The 18,056-nt window shown below is 45.4% G+C and overlaps 1 protein-coding gene across 1 annotated transcript in view; it reads right to left on the bottom strand.

Moving 5' to 3' along the window:
- The window catches only part of PKIA (protein kinase (cAMP-dependent, catalytic) inhibitor alpha), a 66,670-nt gene extending 66,286 nt beyond the window's left edge, over positions 1-384 (bottom strand). The window contains exon 1 of the mRNA XM_019549543.1: positions 289-384. The gene's annotated coding sequence lies outside the window, so the exon portion shown is untranslated. The remainder of the gene's footprint in view (positions 1-288) is intronic.
- Between the last annotated feature and the right edge of the window lie 17,672 nt (positions 385-18,056).

Here is an 18,056-nt window from a genome sequence, read left to right as displayed (position 1 = left end):
CGCTCCGGCCGCATGAAGTCATCCCCCGCCCCTCCCCCTCCCCCTGCCGGCTCCGCCTGCTGCCGCAGGCGCCGCCGGGGGATGCGCTGCGGCCCGGGCTCCCGCGCCTCGCTGCCGCTGGGGCTCCGCGCTGAGCACCGCCCTCGCATGCCCCAGCCTCGCCAGCGGCCGCTGCTTGCCCCGAGCCCGCGGAGGGCTGGGCAGAGCTGTGCGCCCCCGCTCCCAGTTTCCTCTCCGGGGTTTTACCGGCTACTTCCATTCCCCACCCCCCACCTGTGTCTCCCCCGCCTCTGGCGGGCTCGCATCCAGCCTAGTCCTGTGCTTACCGTGTCACCGCTGAGGCGACCTTCCTAGTGCACCCGGGGAGGGCCGCTGTCCTGGCACGGGGATAGTACTAGCGCCTGCCAGGGTGATGTGTAGTAAGCCTCCCACTTAGCTGCCGGAGTGGGAAGGCCTTGGCTTCATGCCTACTTTGTGGAAAGGGGAGACTCCCCCCTGCTTGCTCCTGCAGCCTTATGGCTGAGGGCAAGCGAAACGCGGGGGCATCCGCAGAGGCGACCTGAGCAGGGTGCGGGACCGGGGCAAATGAACCTGGCAAATGAACCGTTCAGCGGCAGGGCTGTGGGGTGCTAAGAGGCTCGACGGAAGTCCGTGACAGCACGGAGTCACTACGGCCACTCCGCCTGACTCTGTGGGGACCTCCAAAATGCAGGGCCTGGGACAGATACCCCGATTCACCCCTCCCCCTGGGCACCTGAATGCCAAACCTCTGGGCTGGGCCTGCATGTAGGATGCCTGGCAAAGCTTTTGGCATGGGCAACTGGTGCTTCTCGAGTCTGTGGGGGGGGGGCACCAGATCGCCGAGGGGGTGAGTGTCCCCGATGGCCGATCGCAGATTGGAGGGGGAGGGGGTCCCCGGCAGCCGGTCTGTGAGCATGTGCTCTTCTAGTTTCACGGATTGTGTTTCCGGGGGGGCGGGGCCAATCTCGGGGTGCACATGCACCCCCTATGCACCACCAATGGTTTTGGAAACATCTGAAGCCCCAGATGGGTTTGGAGGATGATTGCCGATAGTAAGGCCACTTGTGGTTCTGGACTGACTCATGGATTTGGAATTTGTTTTGGCTAATTTAGCTTGGGATATGGAAAATTTATATTAAAAAGAACAACCTGTGTCTCACCTACCAACCACCCCAATGTACATTTTCACTGACTGGCTTTCTTGCATACTGCTGGTCTCTGGCTGCTTTACCACTTCCTCCAGGAAGAGCACAGACCATCTGCAGATGCTACCTCAGCCTGACGAAGGGCTTTTGTACCTAAAAGCTTACAAAGAAGAAATTATCCAACTATTTGAGCTGATGTAATAAAAAATAATCAGATTTACCAAAAAACCTCATCTCTCAGGGGCTTAGGACTTCAGTGCTTCTGGCTTCACTGACAGCAGAGCTCGTCACCCCCAGCCATGCTCAGTCAACTTGCCCCAAGCCTCCTTGCTGTTTCTGGGCATGGAGCATCTCTGGTTTTCCTCTAGTCCTTGTCCAGCATGTTGTACAGGGAGGGTGAAGAACAAGGGCAGGCTCCCTGTCCCAGGTCACCAAGTCAATTTCTTGTCTTTAGAAAAGTACCCTGGCAATTTTTTAAGATTCACAAGCAGCCAGGTCTCCTGGAGCACTGGGCAGGTACAGGGCAAATGAGGCTCAATTCCATCCCCTGGGGTTTGTGCCAGCCACAGCTGAGGATAACATGAACGGGTCTTGTACACCAGTGGTTTTCAACCACTTTTTTTCTGGACCCCCTAAACAGATTTGCATGGAGATGCGAAGCCCTTTGGAAATTTCAGATGGACGTGTGGCGCCCTTTGAATTGTAAGTGTGGGTATTCACATATATTTGATTGGTCATAGTCATCTTTTGCAGATCCCTTAGACATAGTCTGTAGACCTCCAGGGGTCCACGGAGCACAGGTTGAAAACCACTGCTGTACACAGAACAGTTCACTGTGGTGCTACATAAATAATAGCCTTCTTGCCTTCTCCAAATATATAGACGGCCATATCATTGGGAGAGCTTTGTATTTCACAAGCTAAGCAGGGTCACATCTGGTCATGTTGATGGAAAAGCTCTCACGAAGGCACAAGGACTGCCAATGCAGTTGTTCTGGCACATGCAGAGGAGGGGGTGGGGGGCATCCTGGCCTCACAGGGGGAAAAGGGCTTCATGTGACCCAACCCAGCCCTGAAGGGGGAAAGGGGGCCCCAACCTGGCCCTGTAGAGGGGGAAAGGGGGCTTCACAGAGCCCCAAACCAACCCAGTAAGGAGTGGGGGGGACACGGCCCAGCTCCAGCGTAATCACACTTTGGGGGTGGGGCTTGTGGCAGTCGCAGCCTGGTTCTTCAGAGGGGAGAGGGCTTGGCCTGTCGCCAACCCGCCACAGGCTTGGGGGTTGGGTTTGGGAATTTGGCAATGGGGAAACGTGGCCATATTAATTACCACCCCCTCCCCCACAGCCAAATTTCCCAACCTGTGGGGAGCCCCGGGGACTGGGTGCCACAACTCAATGGGCTACATTTGGTCCGCAGGACAGAGGTAGAGCACACTCAGTAGCCAAACAATACTTTGATTTTTCCCTTCAAATCACGCCAGAATTATGATATATCTGGAAGCTTTAGGAACATACGAATGAAAGGGTTTTTTTGAGCCACTGAGTCCAATCTTCTGTATTTGGAGGAAGCGTTGGGGAGCCAGTATGCTACTGAAGGTGACATCCTTCACAGTGGTTAAAATGGATTGAGACAGGAGGGGGAATTTGTGAAGAAGTGCTTCCACTCCAAGCTTGGAAACAAGGGGGGAGCTTCAGAAGGAGAGTCTCGTGAGCCACTGAGGCCAGTCTCTTGCATTCACAGCAAGAAATTCTCCTGGATTCCTACTGTTGTTTTAATCAGGGCAGTTATTCTTCAGTCCTTACCTCAAAACTGTTGCATATTTTAAGTCACCCCAGGGCAGAATGGCTGCTTGACCCCAGCCTGGAAGTAGCTGCATTTCAGTGTTGGGTAAGTGATCTCACTGTTTACAGTTTATTAAGTATTTTCGGTTACTATAAGACAGTGGGTTTGGGCATATAAAAAGCCTGCGTTTGTCATTAGTATTATTTTTCCATTGGCACAAAGTCTTGCTAAGTTGTGGTGGCATAGTTAAAGTGTCTTGTTATAGCTCCAGAGATATGAATGGACATCTTGCTCAGAAGTTGCACCTAACGCTGCCCCAGTCAGCCCTGCTATAACTGGTCATTTAGGGTGGGGAGACAAATATGCTCAAATAAGATGTGAGCCATAACATAACATCTTTGTGCTGTTGTACTGAAGTACCTTAACTGTGCTACTCTGATGTGAGCTTGGACAGGCTCTTTTGGTTTTGTTATTTTTCACTGAAATAAAAGAAAACAAGTAAAAGTTCCCAGCCTAAACATAATAGTCAAAAGGCATCATTTTCCAAAATGGAGAAGATCTATCTAATTTTATGTTATTTACTGGGGAAGTATATTTATTAGTATTATTTAAAGATGCCCAGAGATCCTTTTCCATTCAGAGAAAATACCCTTGTAGCAAATGATCGTGAATTAATTCAGTTTAAATTAAAAGATAAACAATAATATGTTAGTAACGAAGGTTTGAAATTTCAAAAGGCAGGCTTGAGAAAATAACTTAATTCAGCTGAATAGAAGATTTTAGGGATGGAGGAGACTGCAAATTTCATGTAGCCAAAGGGTTTAAACCTCTCTGGATTTTGTAAAAGCAAGAGGACAAAATTATTGCAGGGAAGGGCTCTAGATTTACCTCAATGAATAACCACTGCAAAAGCCTAAAGAAAGGAAAATAGTGATTGATAAGCAGAAGAAGGTACATCCCTAGGATCATAAAATGAAGGAATAAAGTGAAGATGAGCTAAAAATAAGGATGAGTTAGACTATTTAGAGGAAATGAAAATAAATATTAAAAACCAAATTGTAGCCTTATAAATAAAACAAAACCAAGAAAGAAAAAAGTGGAGAATTTATGCAGTAAGAATAGGATTGAAATTAAGAATAATACACTGGTTTGATTTTAAATAGTCTGTCCCTATAAGTTGACCTCACATTGTCAGTTTCAGTTTTAAGAAAAACAGCTTTTCCCCCTAATATAAGTTGATAACTACAGAGAAAGTCCTTGAATTATTATTAGCTTTATAAAAATCCTAGAGGGGAAGCACACAATCAAGGAAAGAACCCTAAGGGTTAAATATACCAAAAAGGCTAAAATGACCACACAAAAAAAGCCTCCCTACCAAAAAATAATTCTGCTCAAGGCTCACCATATAGTCTTCAGCTCAAAATTCTATGTCAATATAATAAAATAGCTAAATGGAAACAAAAACTGGTTTAAAAAGGACTTTATGAAATCATTGGATTTGAACTTCAGTTCTAGATTAAAACCTCATATGACATACAGAGCTGAAACTCTGGATCCAAACAGACATGGTTTTAGGGGTTCCAAATTCAAATGTTCCTGGTTTTGAGGGGGTTATGTTATGGAGAAAGAGAAAGCAAGTAGTTGTAGTAACACAATTATTATGTACAAGTTTTGGATCAGTTCAGTTAATTTGTATTTTGGAAGAATGACACTAATTGTTATCTTTTGAATATTTTAAATTTAACTTTAGACTTGAATTTACTTCAAGAAATTTTTAGGATCACTGATTTTTTTCTGAATAATAAGTTCATAGTCCACAAAAAATAATTTAAAACCCATTTTGTTTTTGATCCACACTTCTAAAGTGTATCCAGCTCTTTATGGTTTCATGTCAACAAACCTTGTGGGCAATAGCTCTGTGGCAGACGTGCTTAGCAGTTACATGGATAGCCCTAAAGCTGGGGACCCAAGACTTCCCCCTATTAGGATTTCTGCGCACCTAGCTTGCCTGTCTTTCACTCCAGGGACATCCTGGGAAATTAGGGGTCATCATGATTTGGGTCAGCCAGTCCTTGGGGCCTTTTTCCTTGTAATCTGAACTCTGTGACACCATGCAGCAGACACCATGGTGGAGCAGATGACCCTGTGCACACCCTTAAGGGACATACTAACGGACTCTTTAAGGAGTTATTACTTCAAATGTTAAGTGGGGTTTAGAGTCAGATTGATTACCAGTGAGACTGTTCTGGTCACAACTCAAAACCTTTATTAGGCTATATAAGAGCAAAGACTTATTCATATTAATAAAGACAATGCTTATGTAGCCTTGGATTTCAAGGGGACAAGGTCCACTTTGTTCCCTTGGGAATTTTTGCTGATTTGGTTCCTTTTTGTTCCTCTCTGAAGTTTCCTCCAGCTTATGCCCAGTATTGCTAGCTGGTTTTAATACTCTAATAAGTGATTGATTTTATTTAAATGTATTTGTTTCACTGAAACTTTTGGAACTGAATTGAACCAGATCTCTTATGGACTTGGAAGGTGTCAATTGTTGGGATTTATATCCTTGGGAAGTAAAAGGGAAAGTCTTTTATCTCCTTTTCTTCCCCATTGTGGAATGCTGTTCATTGTCAACACTGGCCTGTTTCTTCTTTACCTTACTTTATGGCCTTCTCTAACAAGGCTGTTTTGCTTTTTTAATAACTGTCTAAGCATCTTAACAAAAACGTATCTATCATATCAAACTAATATCTAATACATTTGGTTACATCGATCCCCTTTTCACTTTCTTGTGTTATGTTAACGCACTTGATTACTATGCATGCTTAACTTACATAATTGCTATGTAGGTCAAGCTTAGAACAGGTTGTAACATGATACAACCTGTTACCTAAAGCTAGGGTGACCTTATGTCCGGTTTTAGCTCTGACAGTCCCGGATGTCAGAGGCTGGTCCTAGCCAGCTGTTAGGAACTATAATAAGCCTCTTGGAAACACAAGGGCACAGGTGTAGTCTGGTTGGGAGTCAGAGCAGCGAGGAGTGTCTTGCAGGTGGGCAGGCAGGCACTGCTGCCTGCCTACCATGCAGCCCCACTCCACCCCCACCAATTTGGGGAGAGTGGAGGGTAATGTCCTGGATAATGTTTTAGATTTCTGGGATTTCTATATAGGCAGCCTACCTATAGCCCATGCTGCACAGGCCTACACATGGCCTACAGAGTCATGCAGGGCTATTTGCTCTTACAGTAGTAATGTATTGTTCTGAATATAGATTGACATCCATACTAGTCAACTGTGATTTTTATAGTTCTTTTTTTAGGAGAAATAAGGTCAATTTGTAATTTAAAAAATAGTCATCTAGGTGTGGTCTCAGAATTACATGAATGCTTTACCTCAGTTTTCAATAAGGAGAATGATGCAGAAAATGCTGGCTGGGGTTTGGAGGGTGGGGGTAGGTGACAGGAATCTAATGCGAATGAGAGTATAGTGCCATTTCCAGTTCTGTCCCAGGTGGAAAAGTTTACTGATTTAAAACAAGGGTATCATATAATTTCCATCTAAGAATGCTTAAAGAACTGACACATAGCTAATCCAATAACAATTTTTAAAAATGAGTGTAGCAAATTGTGGGTAGTACTGTACTTACTCAAATCCAAAATGAGGTTTCTTGCTTATATTTAATGCATGTGTGTGTGGAGGGGAAACCCCTCATCTTGGATTTAAGTACAAGGTAGCAGGGGGAGGTGTACAGGAGGCAGTGGTTAGGAAGGCAGTAGCTACTAGTCCCCTCTTCCAACCATAATCCTCATGCCCCACAGCATTGACCCTCCTCTGCTGTCTCCTTTCTGCCCTGCAACCTCTGCCCCCACACCTGCAGCCTCCACATCTGCCACTTACTGACAGGCTCCGGCCCCAGTAAGTGGTAGGGGCATACAGGTTTTGGTGAACTTAATGCAGATATGTAGGCTCAGTTTACCCCATGCAGCTTCATCTGCAGCAGGTGTGGGACAGTGTTTAAAAGGAGAGGGGTTAGCTGAACTGCATTTTAACCCGTTAACATTCATACCAAATACATGGATGTCCAGTTAAATTGTGCAATGCATGCTATCACCAGAACCCTGAAATCTACACCAACTCAGTGATTATTAGAGCTGGCCAATATTGCTTCTCCAGACATTCGCTGCAACAAAGCTACATACAGGGAGGTCCTCTGCATGAATGACAGTCCAGACCTCACCATCCATAGAGATTTAAAGAATCTCCCAGAAACCTTTGTGGGCATGTGTACAAGCCTGCAGAGGACACAACAATGAAGCAGCTTGGAGGAAAGCGTGGAATGAAACCACCATTTGGAATAAACTTCTAATTTCCAACCCAGCAATAAAGCTTCCTGGTTTTGACTTTCCTCAAAAAATATGGAAGGTTCTAAATCTGAACTAGGCATGGCTGCTGCAGCCACTTAATGCCCAGATGGTGTATTAGGTGTTCTACAGAATGTAACTGTGGCATCCCTGATCAAGCTATGGTCCGCATAACAGCACCCTGTCCTCTATACAAATTGCAGAGATACAGTCCCTTTCCTCAAGAGCATTAGACTGGTTAATTAACCTTAAACTGGACTTATAATTGTTGCTCCAAGTCAGCTGTATGAAAGAAGGACTAGAACAAAGAAGATCTATATTTCTTAACTGGAGCTTTCTGGCTGAGCAAGCCTTATTGTTGATGGAATCACTGGGCCCTGGGATACTGAACAAATTTGTGGCTGCTGATTTGATAACAGGTATTGAATAAAAAGGCAAAGACTATTTGGGTGACTCTATTTTAAATGTATTTTCTCTTATTCTGGGGGCTTTGCACACAAGAAAGAATGGAATAAGAAAATGTTTTGGTTGGAGGGCATAAATCCCATGGTGCTAGATCCCCTGATACAGAGGCATAGCTAGCAAACTTGGTCAGAGAGCAGTAGGGGAGGGATGCTGAGTCCCAAAGAACTATGTGTTGAAAATGTGTCCGTTTTACCTGCAATGGCTTGCTCTGTCTCCTGTGGTTGTTGCTGCTGCTACTGCAGTGGTGCGGTATCCCTGCACCTGGCAATACACTATTCCTATAGGTACTGCTATGCTGTGGACTCCCTGGGAAGGTGCCATTTTGGTGCCTCCTCTAAGTCAGTGTCTGTGGTTAGTGCCCCAGTCATCCACCCCAAGTTTTGCTACTGTTCTGACATATTATTCTATACCTGAGCATTGGAGACACTGAGGTAGTGAGAGCAGTAAGTTATCTATTTCACTATGAGTGGGGCTGTGAAAACTGTACTTGCTATAGGATATATTAATGTTATTGTACAAAGCACTGGTGGGACTTCCTCTTGAATCCCATGTTTAGTTCTACTTACCTTTTTTTAGGAGAGAAGAATTCAAACAATTCAAATTGGGACTTGTGCAGAAAAGGGTTATGGGACGTTCAACAGAATCAAGAGCCTCTTTTATGAGAGGAGGCTAAAAAACACTTGTCTTGCTTAGGCTGGCAAATAAAGGATAAGATGGGATATGACATCTCCCTCTTGTGTTGGCTGCCTATAAATAAATACAGGGTATACTGTGCATGATAATAAATTTGAGTTGGCAATTAGAAGAAGGTTTCAAACCATCAGAAGAGTAAGATCTTTCCAAAGAGAACAGTTGTGGAAAAAAAGTTACCACTTTTGCAACTGAGCACGATAAAATTGCCATGGAGATTATATATGGTAATGTAGCAAGAAACCCTTTTGTCTGCCTCCCTCTCAAATGTGAAGTTCCTCCATATGGCAAAAGCCCCTTTTTTTAGTATTTGCCTCCTTTTGGGAATGCTTTCTCATTTCTACCTTTTCTTCCTTCCTCTCTCTTTTTCTTCTATCCTATCATTTTTATTTCTATATAAGATGTATTTGTAGTGAAAATAGAGCTTGTAGATGCTTTTACAAATGTACTTTAAGTTTAAAAGTAAGTTGTACCATGTAACAATGTTAGCAAGAGCAGGAATCTCTGTATGAAGCAGGTCCCTGAATGAATTATGGTTGATTGTGTAACACAGTAGCTAGTCTGGATAATTATGTTAATGAGCGGCAATTAATACCTACAAAATCAGAGACCAAGGAGAAGAAAGAATCAATAAAGAGCCAGGAATTCCTGGGAACTTCATTATTAAAGGTATGGAAGCCCCCATTTGAACTAATCAATGCTGGAAACAGACCCTTGGGGCTGAAATACCCCCTGATCAGCCACTTCCAGAGCTCTATTCATCATGCCATCATCAAAATTCATCAACGGACTCCTGAGACTGCACGTATGTGCGGACGTGACCCCTGGGGCTGACAGCTGCCATCCAGCAGCTACCAAGAGGGACGTCCCTTGAGGTTAATGACCCCTGGTTTGGGTAAGCCCGAGAATTGGGGCATCACCAAAGTCAGCCAGAGAGGGATAAAAGGCAGGGAAGAATGACCCCCCAATGGTGCCCTCTTTGATCTTACCAGCACCCCACCTGTTCAGCCAGAAGGACCAGCCAGCGCCCCTCTCTGCAGCAACATTGCACTGAAGGTAGACTCGACTGGCCATCAACAGTGGACTGCAGCACTTGGGGATAGGTATATCTTGACACTGGTGCTTAGTGATCAGAGCTAGCTACTGTGAGTATGTGTGTGTGTGTGTGAATGTGTGTGTGTTTGAGGGAATCAGCACCAAAGTTTATGGTCTGATTTTTGCATCCATCCAATAAACTAGAATTTTATGATGATCCTGTGAGTCGGTGCTTTGTAGCCAACAGTAACAAGTAGGGCTGTGTGAAATTTCACTTGACTGTTTCATTTCAAAGGTATTTTGACATGTTTTGAGCTCAAAACACAAAATAGAAATGAAATAAAAAGCATCCATAGTTTCATAGATGTAGGGTCGGAAGGGACCTAAGTAGATCTTCAAGTCTGACTCCCTGCCATGGGCAGGAAAGAAAACTGGGCTCATATGACCCCAGCTTGGTAACTGTCAATCCTTCTCTTAAAGACCCCCAAGGTAGGAACCAGCACCACTTTTCTTAGAAGCTGGTTCCAGATCCAAACTGCCCTGACTGTGAAGTAGTGCCTTCTAATGTCCAGGCTGAACCTACTCTTAAACAACTTATGGCTGTTATTCCTTGTTACTCTGGGAGGTGCTCGGGTGAACAAGGTCTCCCATTCCCTGCCGGTCCCCCCTGGTAAGTTTATAGATGGCCACCAGGTCCCTTCTCAGCCTTCTCTTGTGAAGGTTGAACAGGTTCAGGTCCTGTAGCCTCTCTTCATAGGGTCAGCCCTGCTGTCCCCAAATCATCCTCTAAATCCTCTCTATGCTGGCCACATTTCTCCTAAAGTGCAGCGCCCAGAACTGGATGCAGTACTCCAGCTGTGGCCTGACCAGTGTCACATAGAGGGGGAGAATCATCTCCTTGGCCCTGCTTGTGATGCATCTGTGGATGAATGACAAGGTGCAGTTGGCCTTACTGACTGCGTCTTCACTTTGGGGGCCCATGTTCATCTTGGAATCGATAATGACTCCAATATTTCTTTCTGCTTCTGTGCTTTTGAGAAGAGAGTTCCCCAGCCTATAGGTACACTGCTGGTTCTTACTGCCCAAGTGCAGTACCCTGCATTTGTCAGTATTGAATCCCATCTATTCTCATTTGCCCACCCCTGTAACCTGTCCAGGTCCAGCTGTATCCTGTCCCTACCTTCTAGCATGCCCACCTCGCCCCAAGTGTTGGTGTCATCAGTGAACCTGAATAGGGTGCTTCTCATCCCCTCGTCCAAGTCATTAATAAAGAAATTGAACAGTGCGGACCCGAGGACCGAGCCCTGGGGGACTCCACTGCCCATGTCCCTCCAGGTTGAATATGACCCGTCCACTACCACTCTCTGGGTGCAGCCCCTCAGCCAATTTGCGACCCATCTGTGTAGGGATAAATGCCACAGTTGCCTAGTTTTTTAATGAGAATGGGGTGGGAGTTGGTGTCAAAGGCCTTCCTGAAGTCCAGAAAGACTATATCCACTGCAACACCTGCGTCCAATGATTCTGTGACCTGATCATAGATGGCAATCAGGTTGGTCTGACAGGACCTGCCCCTAATGAACCCATGCTGGTTGCCCTGAGAATCATCCCCCACTGCTGGTCCTTCCCAGATGTGCCTATAGTTGCCTGGGTCCTCCCTCTTCCCTTTTTTGAAAATGGGGACCACATTGGCCTTCTACTGGTCGTCTGGCACCTTGCCAGAGCACCACGATTGTTTGTAAAGCTGTGTCAGGGACCCCTCGATAACCCCTGCCAATTCCCTCAGAACCCTGGGGTGGAGAGCTTCTGGACCTGCTGATTTGAACATGTCCAGGCTCTCCAGAACTTCCCTAACTTGGTCCTCCCTGACCCTAGGCCTGGCAGAGTCTCTCCTGAGTCTGTCCTGACTCTCAGTGGGGGAGTCACAGTCCCTGCACAAAAAAATGGAGGCAAAGAAATTCTTAAAAAGGTCTGCCTTTTCCTCTCGTGCAACCACCAGATTGCAAGCATATCCTACAGGGGACCCATGTTACCCGGTGCTTTCTTCATACTCCCTATGCATTTAAAAAAGGACTTTTTGTTGTCCTTGATCCTTGATGCTAGCCCTAGTTCCATATCTGCCTTAGCTTTCCTAACAACCCCCCTACAAACCCGAGCGATGGAGGTATACTCCTCTTTGGTGTTAGCCCCTCCCTTCCACTGGGTGTATGCCTTGTTTTGGCTTTCAGGCATTCCTGAATGCCTTTGGTAAGCCAGGGGAGCTTTTGAGCACTCTTGGCCCTTTTGATTCTCGTTGAGACTGTCACCCCTTGGGCTCAGAGGATCGTCTCCTTAAGAAACGACCACTTGTCTTGGACACCCAGTTCCCCTCCAGGACCCCAGTGCCTCTCCAACCAATTTCCTCAACTCGTTGAAGTTGGCCCTCTTGAAGTCAAGGGCTACTGCCTTGCTGCAGGCCCTTGACACCCTACACTGGATGATGAATTCCAGTAGGCAATGGTCACTGTTGCCCAGGTGGCCAAGCACCTGGAGTCCCCTCACCAGGTCATCACCTGTATAGTGTACAGCCCTTAATGTTTACCTCCGAGTCATGGGATGAATCCCACCAGGTTTCTGTAAGCTGTACTATGTCCGGGTTTGTATTAGCTATCCAGAGGGCTAGTTCCTCCTGCTTATTTCCCATGCTATGAGCATTAGTGTAGAGGCATTTAAAGCCTTGTATTGGTGCATGCACCCCCCACCCCGATTCTTAGGACTATCCGGATCCCCGTCACTTACATGGGTACTCCTTGTGCACATCACCGGTCTTGGCTGGGAGGTGTCCTCATGTCCTCCTGTGGCCCCATTCCTCAGCAAAGGTAGTTTAAAGCACACCGTATGATATCAGCCAACCTGGAAGAAAAGACATGCTTGCCTTTAGGGGAGAGATGTAGCCCATCCCTCCCAAGCATGTCCCCACCAAAACAGCTTCAAAACGAAATGAGGGAACTTGAAATGTTTCCAAAGTTTAAAAGCAGCCCAGTGGTGGGAGCCAGGGGAGAGCCAGGGCTGCGCTCTGAGCAGCTCTACAGCCCCATGTAGCTCAGCCTGGCGGGAGGCGTAGCCCTGGCTCTCCCCACTTCCTGCCTCCAGGCTGCTCTCTGTGGGGCTGGCAGAGCCAATTGGAGCACAGCTCCAAGGGGTGACAGTCCTCCCGCTGCTGGGCTATGTGTTGATCAGCTCCGCCAGCCCCATACAGCTCAGTCCAGTGGCTGGAGGCAGGCAGAGCTGGGGCTTCTCTCTGCTTCCCACCATTGGGCTGAGCTCCAAATGGCTTTGCAGCTCCATGGAGCTCAGCTCATTGGTAGAAGTGGAGTGTAGCACTGGCTCTGGCTGCCTCCCACCTCCAGGTTGCACTCCAAGTGGCTCCGCAGCCCCATGGAGCTAAGCCTGGTGGCAGGAGGCAGAGCAGCCCTGGTGCTGCCCACCTTCTGCTGCTGGGCTGTGCTCTGAGCAGCTCCGCAGCCCCATGAATGTCAGCCTGGTGGTGGGAGGTGGGCAGAGCTGGGGTTGTACTCCACCTCCCAGTGCTGGGCTGAGCTCCATGGAGCCCGGGACTGGGCACAGTCTGTCTCCAGCATTGGTCCCAGGCAGCAGCAGCAGCCTCCTGTCGGATCCGGGGGCCCACAGCCCCAGGAGGAGTCCAGCACAGTGCCACAGCCCTCCCAGGGATGCAAACTCCTGGATATGAATGCCGGATGACAGGAGGCTGCCATTGCCAGCAAATTTTGCTTTCAATACTCTGATGTGTAGTTTCTGAGAAACTTCTGCACCTATCTCCTTTAAACTTAGCAGGTTTCATGCCCTCAGAAGGGGCTACCATCTCTGCAATTTGCATCCGAATCAAGCATGAAATGACAATGTATTAGGCATATTCATGATTCCCCATTATAGCCTATGGGCAAAACGCCAAAAGGAGCTGAAACAGAGAAACAAGATGAACATGAGCTTTCAGTGTGATGATGTGGCTAGTAAAGCGAGAAAAACACTGGCTCACATCCATAGATGCTTCTCAAGCAGATCCCGGGACGTCATTTTCCCATTGTACTCGGCCTTGGTGAGGCTGCAGCTGGAGTACTGCATCCAGTTTTGGGCTCCACAATTCAAAAAGGATGTGGAGAAGCTTGAGAAAGTGCAGAGGAGAGCCACATGCATGATCAGAGGTCAGGAAAACAGACCTTATGATGAGAGGCTGAGAGCAATGGGGCTATTCAGCCTGGAAAGTGCAGGCTCAGGGGTGACCGGGTGACCACCTATAAGTTTATCGGGGTGCTCATCAGGACTGTTCACCAGAGCCCCCCAAGGGATCAAGATCAAATGGTCACAAACTCCGCCGTGACCGGTTCAGGCTGGACATAAGATTTCATAGATTTCATAGACATTAGGGCTGGACTCGATGATCATCTGGGGTCCCTTCCTGCCCAAATGTCTATGAAATCTATAAAATCTATGAAATGGGGTCTGTTAAGCTTGTTTGAAAATCCAATCAGTTGTGGGTGCTAAATATTTGAAAATCTGGCCCGACATGCTAGGGCACTGCAGAGTTAATATAAATTACAAGAAACCAGACAGAATAGGTTCATTTAAACTTGTTCCATCCTTCATGTCAGGAGTGTCAAGAAGAATTGGTATATACCATAGACAACCACTACAAATTAGATCTGTAGAGGGTATGGTAATAATAGGATTCAAAGTGTACAAGTAAGAAGTAGCCTTGGTGAAGCTGACAAGAATGATGTTGTCTGGAAAACTTAATCTTAGAGCCTGGGCTGGAGTTTGGGAGCCCTCCTGCTCCACTTTCTCAAGACCCTCTGTGCCTACTAACCAGTGGAGAAGATTTATAATTCCTGTCTATTCTGAGATTATATGGATCAGGAAGAACAAAGGAGTTTTAACCTTACAAACCTAGTGGTGAAATATTACATCGTGAACAATACTGGCCAGCTTCAAAAAAGGATCATCCCCAAACCCTGGGGAATCCTTGATATACATATAGTCTAGAGGCCAAAAGTAAGTATAAATGACACTAACTCAGGCTTCCTTTAAACTTGTCCTCCCAAAACCAGCCATTTTTTTTATCCCATCATTTTATCTTTTAAATAATGTATTTTGTTTTTACCTAGCAAGTGCTACATAGTCATGTTAAGGTGCTTTTCTTTGGTAAAGCTCTATTGCCTCTCTGGGTAGCTTTTGCAAGAATGCAATATGCTTTTTCCCCCCTGAAGAACAACAAAAATTAACTTTTGCTATCATATACTTTTTTTTTCTATAAAATGCTGTTAATTTCTTTCCCATTTAATAATAAACTAAATATGCATATTCCGTAAAAATGTACTTTCCACTTTCCTCAGCAGTAGATAACTAAAGGACAGGCCGTCCTTGAGTTAAAAAAATCCTTACAAAATCTTATACAAGTCCCTGTGACACAGCAGGTAAACAAAGCCCAAGTGTCATTTTGCAGCATAGCATAAGACAGTTCCCAAGGACTATATAATAAATGGAATTTATGTTAGAAAAACATGGTTGCAGTGATATTTAAAATTAGCGTTGTAAAGAATACATTGTCTCTTATAAAAAAACCCCTCTTATTAACCCATTTAAATGCCATTTTCCATTTGGGGAACAAAAGGTTCTTTTTTTTACTTTTAGTCTGCATCAAATTCTTCTCTGTGGTGACAGTTTGAGTCAATTAAATGTCATTCCCTGAAATGCTGGAATTGATCGCAGAATAATATCAAGATGTGTTTTTGACAGTACCCATAGAATATTTGTCACCATCTGAATGAGAATTTTCATTCAGTGCCAAATTGTTGATGCTCATTAATTGACTTATTTTGCTCATTTGACATGCATCCTTTCCTTCTTGAACTCACACAAACATTGTGCTATGCAGACAGTTTATGATGGAAATAGAAAGCAATAGGATGGGCTTAAGTTTATCTTTTCCTTTTGCTACCTTTTTGATTAAATTATTTTTGCCGCTTCAAAGAAAAGGGCATGCCCAAAAGCAAACACAAAAGGGTATTAACAACAATAATTACTTTAAGTAGTTGAAAATATTGTAGTTGCAGTTTGGGTTTTTTTTCTTTTTCTTTTTTTAACAGTAGACTAGACTCAGCTCTGTCTCCATGGCCACTTGTTTAAAAATATTTTTTAATGCATGCAAGTTCTTTCATTGCTGTCAACTGCCAAGTATAGACTTGCCTTAAGCTTGATGAGAAAGTTGGCTCCTTTTGTTAAATTCCAGCTCTTTGATGGAACTATGGAAGAAGCTACCTGTTATATAAAGGTCAAATATGAGGAAATACAATAAAATCTGGATAAAAGGTACAGTCTTTTGAGAGGGGCAGATTTGTTCTAGTTCTTGAATGCTTGCATTTATAGACCAGATAGAGACATTACACACAAACCAGTATAAGTGATCCAAACTTGTAATAGAATAGAAGTTCAGTGCACATAGACTGGTTTAAAAATGGCGGAACCCAGTCTCAGATGCACCTGGGTGGATGTAGTATCAGACTTAATTGATTTAGGTTAGACCGGTCTATCGAACTTTTGTACCAGAACCTCTCCTGACTCAACTTAGATCATTGTCCTCTGGCATCCCCGGCTGCTTTGTGGCCTTCCTGCTAGCCCCCCCTCCCCCCACTCCTCACATTGGAACTTGGCTCAGGATCAACTGCTTCAGCCAAGTGCCCAGCAGGCCCCAACCCCAAGCTTTCAAGCTGTCAGCTTCAGGCAGGACCAGGGCCGGATTAACACTTTAGTGGGCCCTAGCAAAGCAAACTCATGCATCCCTACTTTTTTTCACTAAATGAGTATAATATGTAAAACAAGCACAACAGGGCCCTTCTTCACTTAGGGTCATAGGCATATGCCTAGTTTGCCTATGCATTAATTTGGCCCTGGATAGGACAGAGGTGGAGGGTGGGAAGCAGCAGGGCTCATAAACTGCTGGGGGGGAGGTGGTGCCAATGTCATATCCAAACTGGTACAAAACAGAGTGTCCCTCCTCTATCCCAGTTCTGTCTGAGCCCTGGGACCATATGCTGGAGCAGCTCCAAGGGCTCAGATGATTTCCTCCCCCCAGACCTAATGCCGAGTTCCTGGCTGAAGCCACTTCCCCTGCCACAAGGGCTTAACTACCCTCACCAGGGACTGGAGCCCTCTCAGCTGTAAGGGAAATGGCTTCAGCCAGGAACTTGGTACTGGCTAGGTGGGCGTGAAGGAGGTGGTGAATCCTTGGGCACAGAGGAACCCATCCTGATTCCATCCGAGCATTGGGACCTGTACACTGGAGTAGTTTTGGGAAGCACTTGGGTGATTTTTTGGAGTCTGTATGGGACTCCAAACCATTTGAAAGGAAAGTTAATCATAAAAGGAGTGGCATCACTGCCTATAGCCATGTCCCCCCTAGGAGCCACATCCTCCCAAGATTCTGCACCACACCTGGATGTGCCCGAGGGCACACCACTTGGGAAACGCTGGTTTAGAGAAAAGACTGAGAGGGGATTTAATAGCAGCCTTCAGCTACCTGAAGGGTGGTTCCAAAGAGGATGGAGTTAGACTGTTCTCAGTGGTGGCAAATGATAGAACACGGAGCAATGGTCTCAAGTTGCAGCACGAGCTAGATATTAGGAAAAACTCTCTCACATGGAGGGTAGTAAAGTGGTGTATAAGACCCAGCTAGTTGAAGCCTTGGGTGGAATGCACTTAGCTGAGGATGGTCCTGCTTTAAGTAGGGGGTTGGACTAGATGACCACCTGAGGTCTCTTTCAACCCTCATTTTCTATAATTCTATGATTCTATGATTAAAGCTTGGCAAAACTGAAAGCAATTGGAAAAGAGGATGTTACCATGGGAAGTGCTGGCTATTTTAATAACAGTTGGTAGTACCAGTTCTGCCTATAATGCCCATGAGTGTACAACTAGCCCTGTTTGATCTTTAAATGCATTTCTTTTCACCATTATTCGTATTCCCAGGAGCTCTGTTTTGATTCATGTATTCACGTCTTACCTTACATCTTTCTTTGGATAGACTTCCATTCTTATACAGGTCATACATAGATTTACTTAAGCGTAGTATTGATTTTTTTAATAGTCTTCCTCCTCTTTCTATCTGCTTGTTCTCATGCCCCTGAGTAATGGATGGTAAAACACTGAAATAAGTGAAGTATGTGTTTTGGTTTTAGATATTAGCTTTGCTTTCTTTTGATGATTTCTTTTCTAGAATTACAATTTATAATTAAGTGTGTAAGGTGAAAACATTCAAACTGAGTGGCTAAAATTAGGTTTCTAAAGAAGAGTAATTTTTTTGTCCCCAGAAGGATTGATCATAAAAAAAATCAACTATGTTTTTTCTGGGATTTACAGATATTCATAATTTTGACTTAGGTGCCCAACTTTGGGGACCAGTATGAAATTTTTGGCCTTGGTACCTGTTCTGACCCTCATTTAGAAAAGCATAATTCCTATTCGACTCTGTGACTGTGAGGATGGGATTAACTCTTAGAATATTAACTGATT

Source organism: Crocodylus porosus, unplaced genomic scaffold (genome assembly GCF_001723895.1).
Source record: "Crocodylus porosus isolate Cpor-Errol unplaced genomic scaffold, CroPor_comp1, whole genome shotgun sequence".
NCBI lineage: Eukaryota > Metazoa > Chordata > Crocodylia > Crocodylidae > Crocodylus > Crocodylus porosus.
The sequence above is the reverse complement of the archived record's forward strand: the minus strand, read 5'-3'. Positions and strand labels throughout refer to the sequence as shown.